The 17,575-nt window shown below is 38.4% G+C and overlaps 1 pseudogene; it reads right to left on the minus strand.

Annotated features, from left to right (window-relative positions):
- Positions 1-6,748: 6,748 nt before the first annotated feature.
- LOC139974307 (lysozyme-like) lies at positions 6,749-14,636 on the minus strand (annotated as a pseudogene).
- Between the last annotated feature and the right edge of the window lie 2,939 nt (positions 14,637-17,575).

Below are 17,575 nucleotides of genomic sequence, written 5' to 3' on the forward strand. Positions count from 1 at the left end.
GCAAGAGTGAAGTAGGGAGTGTCCATGCATCCCACCTCCGTCAAAAGTCGGAGGAGAGGGACGTTCAATCAGGGTAGAATTAGATCATTACGAGTCCTGTCACAGGATGACCTTCCATTAGGTTAAAGTCCCCTACCTTAATCAGTCGGATGATGTTTGAACTTTGAAATTATGACCAGTATTAAACGTAAAGGACATTTAATGACGTGCGCATGAGTGAAGTGGGGAGTGTCCATGCATCCCACCTCCGTCAAAAGTCGGAGGAGAAGGACGTTCAATCAGGGAAGAATTAGATCCTTACGAGTCCTGTGACAGCATGACCTTCCATTAGGTGAAGTAGGGAGTGTCCATGCATCCCACCTCCGTCAAAAGTCGGAGGAGAGGGACGTTCAATCAGGGAAGAATTAGATCATTACGAGTCCTGTCACAGGATGACCTTCCATTAGGTTAAAGTCCCCTACCTTAATCAGTCGGATGATGTTTGAACTTTGAAATTATGACCAGTATTAAACGTAAAGGACATTTAATGACGTGCGCATGAGTGAAGTAGGGAGTGTCTATGCATCCCACCTCCGTCAAAAGTCGGAGGAGAAGGCCGTTCAATCAGGGAAGAATTAGATCCTTACGAGTCCTGTGACAGCATGACCTTCCATTAGGTGAAGTAGGAAGTGTCCATGCATCCCACCTCCGTCAAACGTCGGAGGAGAGGGACGTTCAATCAGGGAAGAATTAGATCATTACGAGTCCTGTCACAGGATGACCTTCCATTAGGTTAAAGTCCCCTACCTTAATCAGTCGGATGATGTTTGAACTTTGAAATTATGACCAGTATTAAACGTAAAGGACATTTAATGACGTGCGCATGAGTGAAGTAGGGAGTGTCTATGCATCCCACCTCCGTCAAAAGTCGGAGGAGAAGGACGTTCAATCAGGGAAGAATTAGATCCTTACGAACCCTGTGACAGCATGACCTTCCATTAGGTGAAGTAGGGAGTGTCCACGCATCCCACCTCCGTCAAAAGTCGGAGGAGAGGGACGTTAAATCAGGGAATGATTATTTCAATACGATTCCTGTCTCAGGTTGGCCTTTCAGTAATCAGTCGGACGCTGTTTGACCTTTGAAATTATGACCACCTTTCGAGGGCCAATACTAACGATTTTTTATTCATTCGAGCATACATCCGTCCGTCGGCGGTCATCATTTCACATTGTATACATGAAATTAAAAGAGGCCCTTTCTTTTCTCAGTATTCATAACCTTGTAAATTGAAACTTGTCCTCGAGACTGTATCTATATACTGCTCGTAAATATACAGCTATAAACACAAATGTATATATTATGGAACAAGCAATATTCAATGAGTATAAAAAAAGCACAATCATCTGTAGATGAGCGAACAGCTGAAAATCACAAACAATGTCCATTCGAAGGCAAAGACGTGATCATTTGCAATAAAATCATAATATCTTCAATAATATGGTAAAATCGATTTTCTTTGCTTTAATTTCAGTTTTTAAACAACTCGCTCTTCTTAATAAATTTCAGTATATTCAATGTGCTGATATTATTATTCAAGCTATAATATTAGGCGGTACCTTGATTAGAAATTTTGCACATCTCGGTATCAATTTTATGAGTTTTCGATCGCTCTTCATGGCGAAAGGGAAGATTATTCTTTCCTAAGGTGAATCGATTTTTTTTTTTGGCCCGGATCGATCATGTGTTCATGCACTTCGAGTACGTTATGATCAAACATCTTTTGATTAACTCTGCATGTCTCAGCAAATATTGCTTTTTATCTTTCAACAAATGATGAGAATGTGCTATACACCTTTACCTCTCTATCTATATTTATATATATTAACGACTTTTGTGACACAGTTTGCACTACAAATATTGACGATCAATTTCAGTTATTTGAATAATAACAGAATGTAATCAGGTAGGTGTCACAGAGAGTAAATAAATAAATAAAACCTGCTGGGAATGAGCATTGGACCCGCCGCCGCCAATATTATCAACAAATGAGGGCAAAGTAGTATACCAAAGCTGGTAGTCTAGTTTTCATCGACAAATTTCTGAAAACATAACACCTGTGCATATTTTACGGTAAGCAAATTTTCGAAATCAGAATGATGTCTTCTATCAACCCCGAGGAAGCCATTCTGAAAACCAAAATAATATCTTTGACGACAAATCATATTTAACATATACCTAATGCATATTCAGCACTGTGTAGCATCAGTATTGTAAGTAAACGGAGAACATCTGCAACTCATGTTTATGTTAACGTGTTTAGAAAAACGATTCAACCGCAAGGCACTAAAGTACGTAGTATATTATGATAAGCCGAGACGATCATCTCAACTTCGTAGCCGTTCAATGACTTGTTATTAATTTTATTGGCATAAATTGGAACATTTCAATCGATAATCTTACGTCCATGGTTTAGTTTTCTCATCGATATATGATCCTTTTCAGAATAAATGTGTTATTCCCCTTTCTCTGGTCCTTTTGTTTCAACTATTTCAATTGTTTCAATATACGAAAAATTTTCGTCTTTCTCCTACACGTAATCGATTAACTTTTAAATTTCAAATTGAGAAAAATATAATGTCCAATATCGTAAGTCTACTTGTATTCATTTAAAAAAAAAGATGTAGACATAAAACAAAGGTTAAAACTGGGTATATTGGTTTCCACCACTGGAACTATTAATGCTATTAATGTAAAGCAACAAACAGTACTATCACATATTAAAGATAAACACATCACACAAAAAAAAAATCCAATTCACAACCTATTTCGTCCTTTTGGGACAGAAGTTTAATAAGTTTAACAGAAGTTTTCTGGTGTGTTTATCTTTAATCGTTTTCCTTTGTACCACCTGCAGTCGCTCTACGGGGGAGAGGTTGGGGAAGCGGTGGGGGGGGGGAGGAGGGTTGAAAAAGTAATCTCCTTGGTCCTAGTGTGTGTTTCCTACTTGAGTAAACCGAGATCAGTCGGGTTGTGTGACGCTGCAGGGGATTTGTATCACATTCTTTATGATATGTAGTTTTTTCGGTGTAACAGTTCTTTGCAATCGTTTGTAAACGTGTCTGGAAGCAGAAGGCTTACTGAACATTCATTTATCGGGAAAATTATTCGAAGATTACATAATGTGTGAATACCAGTCTGTAGTTTATGCTTCACGTCAGCTGCTGTATACGAAATAGAGTTTAAGTCTGCAATAGCTTAATGGGTCACGAAACCTATAGATTACTATGTTACTTGAGGATTGGTAGTAGCAATGTTCTTCTGATTGGGCATCTGATCGGCAACGGGGAGTTTGGAATTGTAAATATTGATTTCGCATGCCTCCTGCACATAAGGGATCAACGGCAAATGTATACTTGAAACAACCTTTATGATACACATGATGCAGGAGTCACGTAAGAGGCTGTGGCACTTGGGTAATTTGAGAGATTATTCACACTGTCCTCCAATCTCAACAAATTAGTTAGCAACTACAGGTTATATTTCCAAATTCCAAACATTGGCAGTTACTCCACTTTGTTTTGTCCTTCTTTAGTAATTGAATTGGATCGGTGAGGGGGTGGGGTGGGTTTGGTTTGGGTTGATAGGTAGGGGAGGGGGACGACCGAGAACGAGTTTTGACCAAAAAAGGATTTAATAACCATCCTCTATCTCCATTATTTTACTCACATGTTACGTCATATCCTTTAAGCGTCTTCCACGAAGCTTTCCTGTATTTTAATGGAACAATTCTACCCGTGGAAGCTTAAGAGTGCATGGTGTGTGTTATAATTTCTCAACATGTGTTACAATTTATGACCAGTCACTAATTAGAAGGACTTACTTGTTAGATGGTTACCCTAGCAGGAGTCTACAGATATTAAAACTACAAACTCCAGACCTGCTTCTACGCCTCAGCAGCCTCAGAAACCTATCTCTGAAGCAACAAGTATCACTGTCCGTATCAGCCGCTCTGGTCGTCATGTTCACGGTAGCATATGCCCATTAAAAGCCCCATTGACCAACAGTGATTAAGTAATGTGTTCTCTAACTCTAGATCAGGGGTGGGCAACCTTTTTGAATGAATGGGCCAGATATTAGGAGTGGAAAATTGTCTGGACCAACGACCTGCTGTTGATTTCAAACCTTTGATTCCGAGGACTTCAAGCAATAGGTGTGTGTACTTAATCTGTATTCACAATGTCAATACAGTACAGTTGATAATTAATGGGGAAAATAGCATCATAATAGCAACATTAGTGCCGATAAATTCTAAGCAACTAGCTGTTTTTTTTTGTGATGATATAAAATAGATTGATTTCTTTTCTTTTTCTTGAGATATCTCACGGGCCGCAAAAAATCACTGGCAGGCCGCATGTGTTGTACGTTGCCCACCCCAGCTCTGGATAGCTGACGAGTTTTTTTGCTAGCAATATCTATAATTTATCTTAGTATCCACACTAGTTTTCATCTTTGTATATTGTGTGTCCATTCATCGTCGATAATTGGGGGGACATCATCGTTTTATTTCATATATCAAGTATAACCAGACTCATTCAGTCTAACTTTAGTTTGGTTCCTCAACTTCGTACCTTCAAGCGAGGAATATCAACACCAGCCTATTCATACTAGTGTGTTCAACTACTCAGCTTAGGCTAAACAGCGGCAGACATTGTATCTAAAGATGTAGCTAGCTATACTTCGTGATAATATATCTCTTCATATCTGCATTTTATCCGGTTCGTAATTTAGCTAGTCCTTGTTACATTTTATCTGTGGATACTACTATACTTTGTGGACTTAAAAGTTACTGCAGAGGATTTGGTACTGGGGGATCTCCTAAAATTCACTCATCGATCACATATTCATAGACAGCGCCATCCTTTTGATAAAGCTCGTTGTGCCAATAGTAATTTGGCGAAATACCGCCATTCTAATTACTCGTTTGTGAACAGGTAGAGTAACCAGATGTTTCATCTGCGGGCTGAGGGGGAGGGGGACAATGAGTTTCAATGGGTGGGGGAGGCAAGTTTTGCGCACTACAAGTTTGGTCATTTTAGGTACTCTTGCAGTATGCCCCATTCCCAAACACTTGAAACCATGGTAACGGTACCGTTAGGAATGTTTCTTTACCCAAATTGAACAGTTTATTCCTGAGTTCCATCAGCTAAATTGTTGAAGACATAGTGCAAATAAAAATATGAACTTGGTATATTGTAGGGAAGTCAACCGCGTAGCCATGATTTGGTGGGACTCGGTGAAGCGGATTCAATTTATTGACCTGTCAACGAATACGCTTTGCGCTATCTGCGTGGGGTCCAGGGGCCGCCATAGGCGAGAGGTCCTTGGAAGCTATACGATATGTTGAACTTTAGAGGCTTCAGAGCTTTCAAAAGTTATTCAATCGGCCGAGATTTTAGCATATAAATTTAGATAAAAATGTTCAAAATACTGCATATGATTAGCCTAATATTGATTTGTTGGGTAGAAATGATTCATGTACAGGTTAACTCACTCAAACTAGATGCTCATTCTGGGTTGCCTAGTCAAATCCGTGGCACTGTGGCAGTTGCCAGTAATACAAACCAAACGGGCTCGTAGAGATAACAGAAAGCATAATGATATGATAATAGTTAACTTGAGACGCAATTGGCTGGTATTAGTTTGAGAATCCCCGTCAATTACGGATTAACGTCAACCGCGATCTGCAGGTTTAACTGAGCCTTTAAATGAATTTTGAAATTTTTCGTCCAATATTTTGGTATTGCCCACCAATGTCATTTTTGGGCAAGTGGGTTACTGATATTCAATGAGCTGCCGCTTCAGTTCCTGAGCCAATTGGGAACGTGTCCACATTGACAGAACCCAGGTCCTCCCAAGTACCCCATCACCACTCCCGCTCAGTTCGTTTACACAACTGATAGCCGTATGTGCTTTTTTTTTTCTTTGTAACCGAGGGCCTCGGGGAAGATATATAGCTCTGGCTTACCGAATCACCCCTCAATTCAATTAAGTTTAAATAAAATAAATAAAACAGTTATTGTGGCAGATGTGCATGTCTGGCCTATACCAGCTACACGTCATCTAGCACATTGCCCTGGTATATCAGTTACGGATATGGTAGGCCATACGGGAAATAATTGCTTATTTACTACTGTTTTCAATAACAGTGCCTATTACACTATGGCGCAACTAAAGTTGCAATTCCAACTAAGCAAAGATGGTCTATTTAATGCCGGAATTACTTATATTTCATGCCGGTATGAATTATATTTAATGACGGTATTGATTATATTTAATACTGGCATTTGAAGCTGCATATGAAGCTGGTTGACTGAGAATTAATGCCGGTATTAAATAGAATTAATACCGGTAATAATATTAATTCGTAAGGACCTTAAATCAGCAATTATTTCCCGTATGGCATACCATATGGCCTGTACGGCCCACGGGAGGTTCTACGGCCATTCCTAGAAGTGGTCAGTCTACCCTCATTCTTACCTCAATCCCTAAATCTACGGCTGCTGCATCCATCATTATCAATATATAATGAATATATAATGAATATATAATGAATATATAATGAATATGATCAATATATACTTTATATCTATAGCCCTTCTAGACTCATCAATAAAGACGAGTCATCAATCAATAGAAAGAATTACAGCGTCATTGACATCATTCTTCTTATGACAACGAGGGAGATGAAGAAAGAACTCAAGCAGGAGATGGTTTCCTTAAAAGTTATTATTGAAAGAACTAAAAGCAACAAGTACAGTATATGCGAGAAGAGTTGAAATAGAAAGTTAGAAACCAAAACCGGAGTAAATGAACAGAAAAGACTTAACAGAAACAGAAGCTAGCTGGAGTATCTTTGTTCTTTGAGCTCGTCATGTCAGCTATACAGCTATACAGCTGTACATATATAAGTTCTACAGCATAAAGCATATATATGCTACACAGCTATACATATATATCAGCTATACAGCAACCATACACAGAAGTACAACAGAACACATGTGTGAATATCAAGTAACACAACCGATTCTTCACCAGCCGACATTGAATGCTAACAGCAAGTCGATACATGTTATTGGCTTGTTTGTGACATACACCTGGTCAGTTTATTTACGTTTGTCAGATGACTATGAACAGTTAGTAAGAGTGGACTGATTCCATGCATGTGATACTCTCCAGGAGCGCACCCAGCAAGTTGGTACAAAAAGGCCAGAAATCATCAAAAGGAACAATTCTGACAAGTTCTCCACACAAAACACTTGTGCAGAACTTTGAGTCAAATGCGAAGAGTCCAGCTAAATAGACATTAACTAGGTACAATAGAAAGTCATCAAAACAAACAAGTGGCAGTTAGAATCCTCAAAAAAGGAAAATGATGATGATTCTTTTTTAGAAATCAACAGCTGTTGAAAAACGGTGACTAAATTATGTCTCGTATTTGGAGAATCCCATGACGAAGATTGGTTCATGTGTGAACGCCGCAAGGAATGGGCTCATGAAGAATGTGTAGACATTACTGATCCACAATTGTGTTATTGCAACAATTGCTTTGATTTTGGTAACTGAAAGTTGGAGAAGAGCATGAGGTGGAAATCTGTCCTGTGTCTTAATAGAGAATCACCGGTTATGATAACGTACCCACAATGCACTTAATAGATTAGTCATATACACATAGGCCTATCATTTCGAACGCTACTATATAGGGCACTCTTATTTTGCCTATGGTTGCTTGATTTATTATTGTTCGAGACATTTTCACGTTATCTGTTTGGCATGCTTCATAAGTTGTACCCCACAGATGGGATGTTTCTGTTAGCCAACATAGAGGTGCCAATCTGTGAGGCTTAAACCTTAGTTGGTATTTAAGATAACAGGGTCAGTAGCCTATCACGTAAACTGTACTATCCATAGGTTAATCCTTTAATTTTGATAATCAGCCTGCAAGTTTTGTTGGTGGTGCCGGCACGTGGGAAATGGGGCTAGGCGCATGTCCAAAAAGAAGTTTTCCCCCGGAGTCTTACTATTTATTTTATACTAGGCTTACCTTTCGTCTATAACTATGTTTAATGATCGTTCACTTATACTGTCGCTGATATTCGTCAACAATTGCTGAGTGACGTCACGAATCTTGACTTCAGAGAAAAGTATTGTGCGTCTCAGGAAATATCTAAAACCATGCACCTTACGAGACAACTCCGCCCCTTTAAAAATCTTAAATCATTCAAAGGTACATTGTCTAAACGATATATAACACCTAATGTGTCTTGTTTCTAATGGCAACACCATAACATATGCTACTTTCACGATTTGTGTTTAGTTTCTAATTATGTTTTTTATTTATTAAGTTGTGGTTTGTTCAGTTGTTGCATCGTCAGGTGTAATGCTCATGTCAAGACATTTCTTCACTCTCAACCAATATTTTTCAGTTGCTGGATTCTTGAACCCATTTGGTCCGCCGTTGTGTATCCGCGCAAAATCCTCACAGGTAGGATTATGCTCTAGACGGGCATAGGTTGCGTACCGTGCCATATAACCCTGTACAGCCCGTTCACTGCAGTCAACGGTCGCTGAACATTTCTGCCAATCTGTGGATGGAAATAGCAACTTAGAATTGTTTATTGTACAATTTGTTAATATTTAAGTAAACTATTCATTATTAAAACAACATACAGACATATATCGCCCGGTGTAATTGTTGGATACTTATCTGAAGCACAAGTAAGCCAACTTGTCGGTATAGTTACAGAGGGAGGGGTGGGTGTGTGGGGGTGAGATACCCGAAAGAACAGCCGGAGGTTATAAGCGTTTCAAGTATTCGCAGATGACTCGGACTTCAAAGTACACACTACAGCTTGTATATGTACTACATGTATTGTTGAATTGAGTGAGTTGCGTGCTTTTGTGATTTACTAACAGTTACTATACCATTGCGACCGTGTGCTTCTTTATATCAATATTGTTGCATGCTTATTCATGAAAATAAATGTAATAAATCATCCTCTTCCCTAGCTCTACACCCTACATTAAGTCATATCATTGATATCGTGGCAAATCGTATATATTATGATGTGAAAATAATCATCATTTCGCACGAAGTCAACGACCAACATCGCCATTCACTATATATCACGATTATTGTGAAGATCACGCGTCATAAGCATGATCAACGAGTGATGTAATGGAAATCATTTCCACGATAACGAATAACAGCATCAAATGCATTTGTTAACCAGTTATGAAGCAGCAAGTTTACAGTCAACCAATCATGATCATTGGCAACAATGATGGTTTACGGCAAAGATCAACTTCACATCCACAAGTATTATCAATATCATCCTTTTGATCACGCGTCACATGTCAGGCATGATGTTAACAGGCCCTATTTTGCCCTATATTTCATGATTATTACCATGATCTATAACATCACAAGTTTTGTGGCCGAAACCACAGGTATTATTAGTATATCCAAGCAAATTGGTGGCGACATTTATGACAAGCATGATAGTAAATAATGAAACCCGAATCATTGTCAACAATATCAAATATCATTACGACATGTATCGTTATATTAAATGTGAAATTGTCGTGATCACGCGTCACATACATGACTAGACCATGAGCGACCATACGATAAACAACATTTGATACAACCGGCCACAGTTACGACCATGCATAACCTATGATACAAACATGTAATGCGCATGTGCAGAAGTGTGTCGATACGTACCTCCATCCAGACGTCCTCCCTTCAGCCTAGCATCCTGCCAGTAGGCTTTTTTTGATTTGGTAAGGACCACATGACAGGGACCCTACATCCATACGACACAGTGGGAAAGGTATCATGCAATTGGACTGTACAAAACAGATGCACTTTAGGCAATCAGGAGGAACTGGTCCAGACGCTACAGAATGAAAGACAAATCAGTTATATTCGTTAAAACAAGGTTAATATATAATAATAATGTGTTTGACCACTTAACACGTCGATCCCGATCTAAAATGTCTAAGAATAAAAAGGCTAAGCGATACCTTCTACTATTCTGATGCCTTCATTCAATGATCTCTACTTGACCTCTGCTGGATTCTGTCTGTTACTATCACCTTTAAGAACGAGCCGATGGAATACACTCATAAAGTGTTATGTAACAGGTGAGGTATTTTTCGAGTTTTTTCCACACTCGTATCTATGAGTATGTCTAACCTTGGCTCCTAGGAGCAAGACAGCGTACCAGGTCATGTTCCCGGGGTCCTCTGCACGGAAAAATTGTGACATAAATGCTGGCTTGGTTGAGCAGACGATATGCCTTTCTAATGAGGATGGGGTCTCGACTTCCGCAATGCTAGTTTCCCCTGAGAGAGGTAACACTGCTTAGGGTTACATCTACTCACAGTCTACAATGTCCATCTTGGCGTCTGTGGAAATTTATTTGACCTAGCAGGCCCTCTCACCTTCATACTTCACCATTTGAACAAAAGGGCCTATGCCGAATGAGCTATCCAAACACATAACCTGTCAATGACTGCTATTGCCTGGCCATGCTGTTGCCATTCTAAATAGGGTGCGTAGGGAGGCTATTATTAAAAATATGGGCGTCAGAGATTCATTTAATTGGCTGCCAATGGTGCTACAACTGACACTGGTCTCTTGAGTGAGGATCTGAGGGAGCTCTTCATGAAAGGAACACAGGAAGCTAGAGCATTGTTAGGTGCGTCAAATATTGCTTCAGACTTACAATCTATCTTTACATTATCATCAACGTAAAACATGGGGAACGATTAAAAGGAAGCTTGCGGGCAACTAGGAGTGCAACTTTGGTGCTGGCAGACAAAGAAATTCTGGCCGAATCAATTTTTTGGGCAACCGCTCCGAAAACTTCCAGCTTCCGCTGAAGGGGCGTCGTCCAAAGCAGCAGCAGAAGCTTTATGAACCAGAACAAAGACAGCAGGGTCTAGTGGTAAGTTCTTTTTAGTGTCGTTTAGAGACAACTTTTGTTTTAAACTTACAAGCGATACTTGGGTTCTCCAGGTTGTTAACCACCTTACGAACATTAATATCCCAATGTTATAGTCAGTCAAGAGCAAGCCAAAGTCGATTTGCAGAGATCCAAGCTCTCATCCTAAAGAAGGCAGTAGAGTTGGTTCCCCAAACGAACTCACACAGAAAATTTCTAAGCACACTGTTTGTGGTTCCCAAGATTCCATTTGCCGAAGAGGACAGAGTCTTACTTCGGTTTCTTTGGACGGTGGAAACCTTCCAGTACTACACCCTGCACTTCGGTCTATGGTTACCCCGTTTCTTTTTAAAAGTTACAATATGAAGTTCATGGCAGGCCATCGGCGACTGCAAGGAGTAAGCCTCTTTGTCTACCTAGACAATGTTCCTGTTTCTATATCGGTCCCATGTAAGGTTAAGGGATGAAATGAACTTCCAGTTGGCGAGCCCAGCATTCATGGTAAATCTGAAGAAGTATGTCTTCACTATAAGCAGAAATATAGTATTCCTGGGTGTAGAAAAAGATTCCATTAACTTTCACAATTCCCTTCCACAGATCAAACTGAAGGGTATCAAGAAAGATTGTCAGAATTTGTTCAACTGCAAGCTATCAAAAGCCTGACAATTAGCAAACACTCTACTGGAAATGGTAGCAGGGAAGGGGGCTATCAGATTTTCGATGGCTCATGTGAGATATCTCTAAAGGGCATCGAATGCATAGCAATTCACAAGTCTCTAGGTTTCAAGGCTTCAGCTTACCTTATAACAAAGGCCCATTAAGAGTTGAAATGGTGGATAGAAGAAAGCCATACCCAAAATGGTGCTTCAATCTAAACTATAACCAGATATGATGATTCAAACTGACCCGTCAAAGTCAGGTGGGGAGCCGTTTGTGGTATGCAACAAACAGGGGCCTTTGGTCCCAAAGAGAAAAACATTGGCATATAAATGCACTAGAGTTACAAGCAGTGTTCCTAGGTCTCCCAGTGTTTCTCAAAAGCGATATTCAACCTAAAGATTCCAATACAAGTCGGATAATACCACCACACTCAGTTATAAACAAACATGGTGGAACAAAAAGCGGGACATTCAGTTTGCTTGCACAGCAGATTTGGGTGTTTTGTCAAAAGCATCGGCTGACACTCACATGAGAGCACACATCAGGCAAATTGAAGGTAGAGGCAGACTTTCTGTCTCGCCATTGAGAAGATGTGTCAGACTAGTGGTTAGAAAGGTTTAATTTGTACCTGCCATAAGTATTGGAATTATGTAAAGGGTACAAACATTATATAACAGATCCCACCGCACCCACTCTATTTGTGAATATAATATGTTTTCTTTCTAATTATTTTTGTTTCCTTTTCCATTCAATTACAGGAACAATCCTGAGGGTTTGAAGAATGAGATGCAGTGGAAGAAGTTCCCTTGGCATGGTTGTGTGATTGAGACTTTGCTTGAATTTGCATTTTGAAATTTGTCCTTCTGGGCATATTAAGAAAAAAAAGAAGTTCTCCACTTTTGACATCTTTGCTCTTCTATATTATAGCTCAAAAGAAGAAAGAGAAAACCTTGTTATTCAGGTGTTCAAGCTTTAATTGTTTTTGTCTTCTCTTTGATCAACCTGTTACATAACCCTTTTGAGTGTATTATATCGGCTCGTTCTTAAAGTCGATAGTAACATACAGGAGCCAACAGAGCTCAAGTAGAGGTCATTGACTGAAGGCATCAGCCTAATAGAAGGTATTGCTTACCCTTTTTGTTTTTGCTGGAATTTAACGAGATCGACGTGTTTAGAGGTCAAACACACCTGTTATATCTTATGCAGGGCTCTGTAGTATGATTCCAATATTATCGTTTTTGAATATAAAAACATCACTTATGTCTGTGTGTACAATCCTAAGAGGCGACAATGGACGAAAGCATGGAGGGTATCAAAAGAATGCAACAAACAGTAATTCGATGGATGTGTCTGTTGTAAATTTGCATAAATGATCGATCCACAATAACATGCACCTGTTTGCTTAAAGTACTACTAAGGACACCTAGCCAATATGCCCATATTCAGTATATCTGTCCATTTGAAGTGTTGAAAAATCTGAGAAACTCGTTATATATGTGCAAACTATGACTTGAAGTGTTGCGCTCATCGAAATTTCTTATTTTAGCCCCTAATTACAAACCTTCATGTATCATTTGAATACTTGATGTTCTTATATTTAAAAAAGATCTTAAATTATTTCAATAAACAATCGCCTTTGGCTAACATCTGTGTTCAGTGTCCTTGAAACTAAGCTTGTGAAACAGTGTGATAACAGAACAGAAACTTAGTCAGTCACTCCCTGTACATCGACAATGTGCATACTTAGCTCATATTTATTCATTAATAAAACTAGAAATTAGGCAAGACTTGTAAAATGGTCCATCTTTGATGGGTTGTCATGGGAATCGCAGCTATTTTCATGATTTATAATGCCTATTAGAGTGATTAGGACAATGTTGTCCAAAGGTGTCCGTAGACCTAATTTAAGTTCGCCTTTGGTACAGGTGCACGAGAATGGAATCTTTCCGATATTATCAATCAAAAACGATTGTTTTAAATATCAAGTATAAGATTGTTCCCACTAAGTTACTTCTATACGCCATGATATATAGGTATAGTTTCAGCTGTGTTCAATACTGTGGCAAACGTTCCATAAAACCAACATGCAGTAACGGAATGCAGCCATGTTGGGATTTCCTTACTCAAGCGTATGCATGTTATGCCGTCTAACAAATATTTTCAAGCACGGACTAACGGCCATAAAGTATCACTTCTTATCTATAAAATCACGTGATCTCCAATTTCAACAAATGGTTTATCTTCGAGTTCGTCGAAAAGTCCGTATACATTTGGTAATGAAATAAAATATTTATACAGAATGTACTGCATTGGAGAGCTTCAAGTATGCTTACTAGCCTACACTAGCAATTCGTTTCTCATGGATTACCTTTTTTTTATTTATATTTATTTTTGGGTATATATTCAGGTTCTTATTGTAAGCCAGTGTACAACTACCGTATGCCTATAGCATATATGGTATAGCCCCATAACATGCCACACATATCAGGCAAAACTGCGGCAAATTGCAAATGCTCACTTTAAGTGCCTTCTGTTATGTGTAATTGGGCAGGTCAGACAATCGTTCACCTAGTCAGACAAAATTCACAATATTGTTTAAACTTATATCCATTCATGGACGGAACGGTATACATTATTACAATATGAATGCAACAGAGTTTTTAGACCATTTTCATAAAGTGAAAAACTTACCTGCCATAACGATGAGAAGGAGCAAACCCGATCTAGTTATTTGTGGTATCATGTGCGGATGCACTGTGCTACAACTCAACTTCTACTATAAGTGATCGAATGAGCTATTTCTGGGACGGTCAGATTATATGAAATATTATAATTAGTGCAGCCTACAAAGAATGTGTACTTGGCGAGCATATTTCAATACAAAGTGCAGCCTACAAAGAATGTATACTTGGCGAGCATATTTCAATACAAAGTTCAACAATGCTTGAAACCACCAAACTTGCTCTTTCAGTTATATGCTTAAAAGTACATCAGTTAAATTGAAGAGAAAGGCAAATGCTGACCTTTGCGACAATTTTCGTGTGAAACTTGTTTCAACAAGGAAGTTCAAAAGCAGTTCAGCCATGTTTGTGCATTATAGTTGATAATAAAAGTAGCGCGTATCGGAAATCACTTGTATAGCCTACATGTAAGTTAGTTCTCCTTTCATGTTATGAGTCACATTTGCAACTTGTGAAAGAGAAACTGAGTGCAGTATAAACTACTTCACGGGTCAAGAGGGTATAGGTACAAGAGGGTAACCACTCTTTCTTATTTATGAAATTTTGAATAGTAAAGGCAACCTGAATTGATATTTGCGACATAGATCGAACAAGTTGTGTGCAAACGGAGCTTAAAGGCTTTGAAGACTCGCTCCAAACAGCGTTTGTTTGTCCTTGCCCGTTGATAATGCCTGCTTAAGACTCTGCACAACCATAATGGTTCAACTGTTTTTATTTTCAACAATATAAAGCGATATACGTACATTTGTCTGCCTCAGCGTACCCTGTAAAGGACAAGGTTGTGAGTTTCTTTCACCTTAATTTATATATACTTAAAAGTATCAAAACAACTGTTTAATTTTTTTTTTATGTTTTATATTTTAAGACTTCCTGTTGGGGTCGATGGACATACAGTACTACGCAACACGGGTGATTCCTGTCTGCTGGACTGCAGATACGCCTAGGTGTAGGCCTATAGTGATAGAACCCGTTCACGTAGCTCCGTCGGGGGGGGGGGGTGGGGGAATCGGGAAAGCGATTACGTAATAAGGACTCAAACAGTAAACATAGAACACTGCACATATAAAGGCAGAGTATTTTCAACAGATGTAAGCAGCAAAAGTGGTCAGGAAAAAAATCCAGGAGACTGTGGGATAAAGATGAGCGTGAGCCGGAGTCTACCCCAGACAGATATACGCAAACCCATTTCCATACTATGTATTGGATATTTTGTGTTTATCCCACCACTACCTCTGCCATTGTTACCCTTTCCATATCCTTGGTATACGCTTGCCTTATATATATATATACATATATATATTTACATATATATATATATATGTATTTATATATATATATATACATATATATATATATATATATATATATATATATATATATATATATATATATATATATATATATATATATATATATATATATATATATATATATATTTATATATAAATTTTGATTTTTGCAACCAAACCTCTACTCAGAGTTTCATGCTTACTAGCAATCGTCAGGAGGTGTACTAAAAAGCTATCTCTCTTTCATCTTAGTTTTGACTTTATTTTGGGGGTGTTTTGGTTGGTGTCTGCAGCTTGCGAGGATTTCTACTTGGAACATTTCATACACTTCTATATATATATATATATATATATATATATATATATATATATATATATATATATATATATATATTTATATATAAATTTTGATTTTTGCAACCAAACCTCTACTCAGAGTTTCATGCTTACTAGCAATCGTCAGGAGGTGTACTAAAAAGCTATCTCTCTTTCATCTTAGTTTTGACTTTATTTTGGGGGTGTTTTGGTTGGTGTCTGCAGCTTGCGAGGATTTCTACTTGGAACATTTCATACACTTCTATATATATATATATATATATATATATATATATATATATATATATATATATATATATATATATATATATATATATAAGTCATCAAACCGTACTCCTTATAGTGTTCATATGAATCCGAACAGTAATATTGCCGAATAACATCTTTGTGGATACGTTGTGAAACTATTGAGCTTGGAACAAATTGTTCCAGTTCCTTTGTCCTTTCCTTTCCTTTGTCGAAATGAATCTTTCTTTGTATGTGGCTTGAATGTCAGAGTACATATTATATGGGATTACATGTGTTGCAAAATTGTGGGGAAATTGAGGCAATTTTAGACCATTATTTAGACATTATATATAAGACTTTCAAGAGCAGTGTACGAAAATAATGTTTACTGGTGAGTAAACAGACTCGTTCGCAAGTGACGAAAATTGTTCGCTCTTGATACGGAAACTTGACGGTGCCATGAATCGTCAACGTGGAATCTTCTACAAGGACTTAGATATCACATTTAGTGTTCAGGGTGTAAGTGAACGGGGTGGTTATATGGAGCATCCTACCATACGTAAAGCTCGCAAAACGAGGGCAGCACAGTGTTATTTCGTAAGTATGGAGCACATGCCCCACTGCCTGTTTAATAAACAGAACGGTAGAACATTTTTTAACTAAACATGAAAGAGACAACACATTTGTATGGACCCTTTTGAAAGCAACAAAATACTATTTTTTTTTAATTGATATATGATATGTGTTATTGTATTTTATTACGTAACATGAATGAACTGATTAACAAATGCATGGAAGCATTGAAAGGATTTGGCATGATGACCCTGCCCGCTCCCCCTCCCCCAAAAGATTTTATCTAAAAAAATAAAGGAAATATCTGAAACTGATTTCATTCTGTGTTTATTTCATATACTTGAATATTATTCAACATATTTCAAAGAACGGTGATGCGCGCTACGAGAATGATCTCTTAAAGTGAGGGCAGCATACAACATTTAGTAACCCAAATAAAGGTAATGAAGCAATTACGCACTGTGAGTTAGTGAAAAGTTGTACGTATGTTCATGGCAGGGGTTTAGATAGAACTGGCCATCGTAACTTCGATAGTTCTGTACAGTGCATGTGCTTCTGATTAAGACAGTTGGTTACATTCTGGTCGACTCTACATGCTTGCCTATTCCCGATTGGTATTTTTATTGATGGACCAGTTGCGACAACCATAAAGGGACAAGGAGCACGTCCAACCGCCCCCCCCCCCAACCCCGCTTTCTGAATGATTGGGGACACAAATATCAAATGTCCCTCCAGGTTTGGTGACTGACTCGTGTAGGC

The sequence above is a fragment of the Apostichopus japonicus genome, chromosome 9 (assembly GCF_037975245.1).
Source record: "Apostichopus japonicus isolate 1M-3 chromosome 9, ASM3797524v1, whole genome shotgun sequence".
NCBI lineage: Eukaryota > Metazoa > Echinodermata > Holothuroidea > Aspidochirotida > Stichopodidae > Apostichopus > Apostichopus japonicus.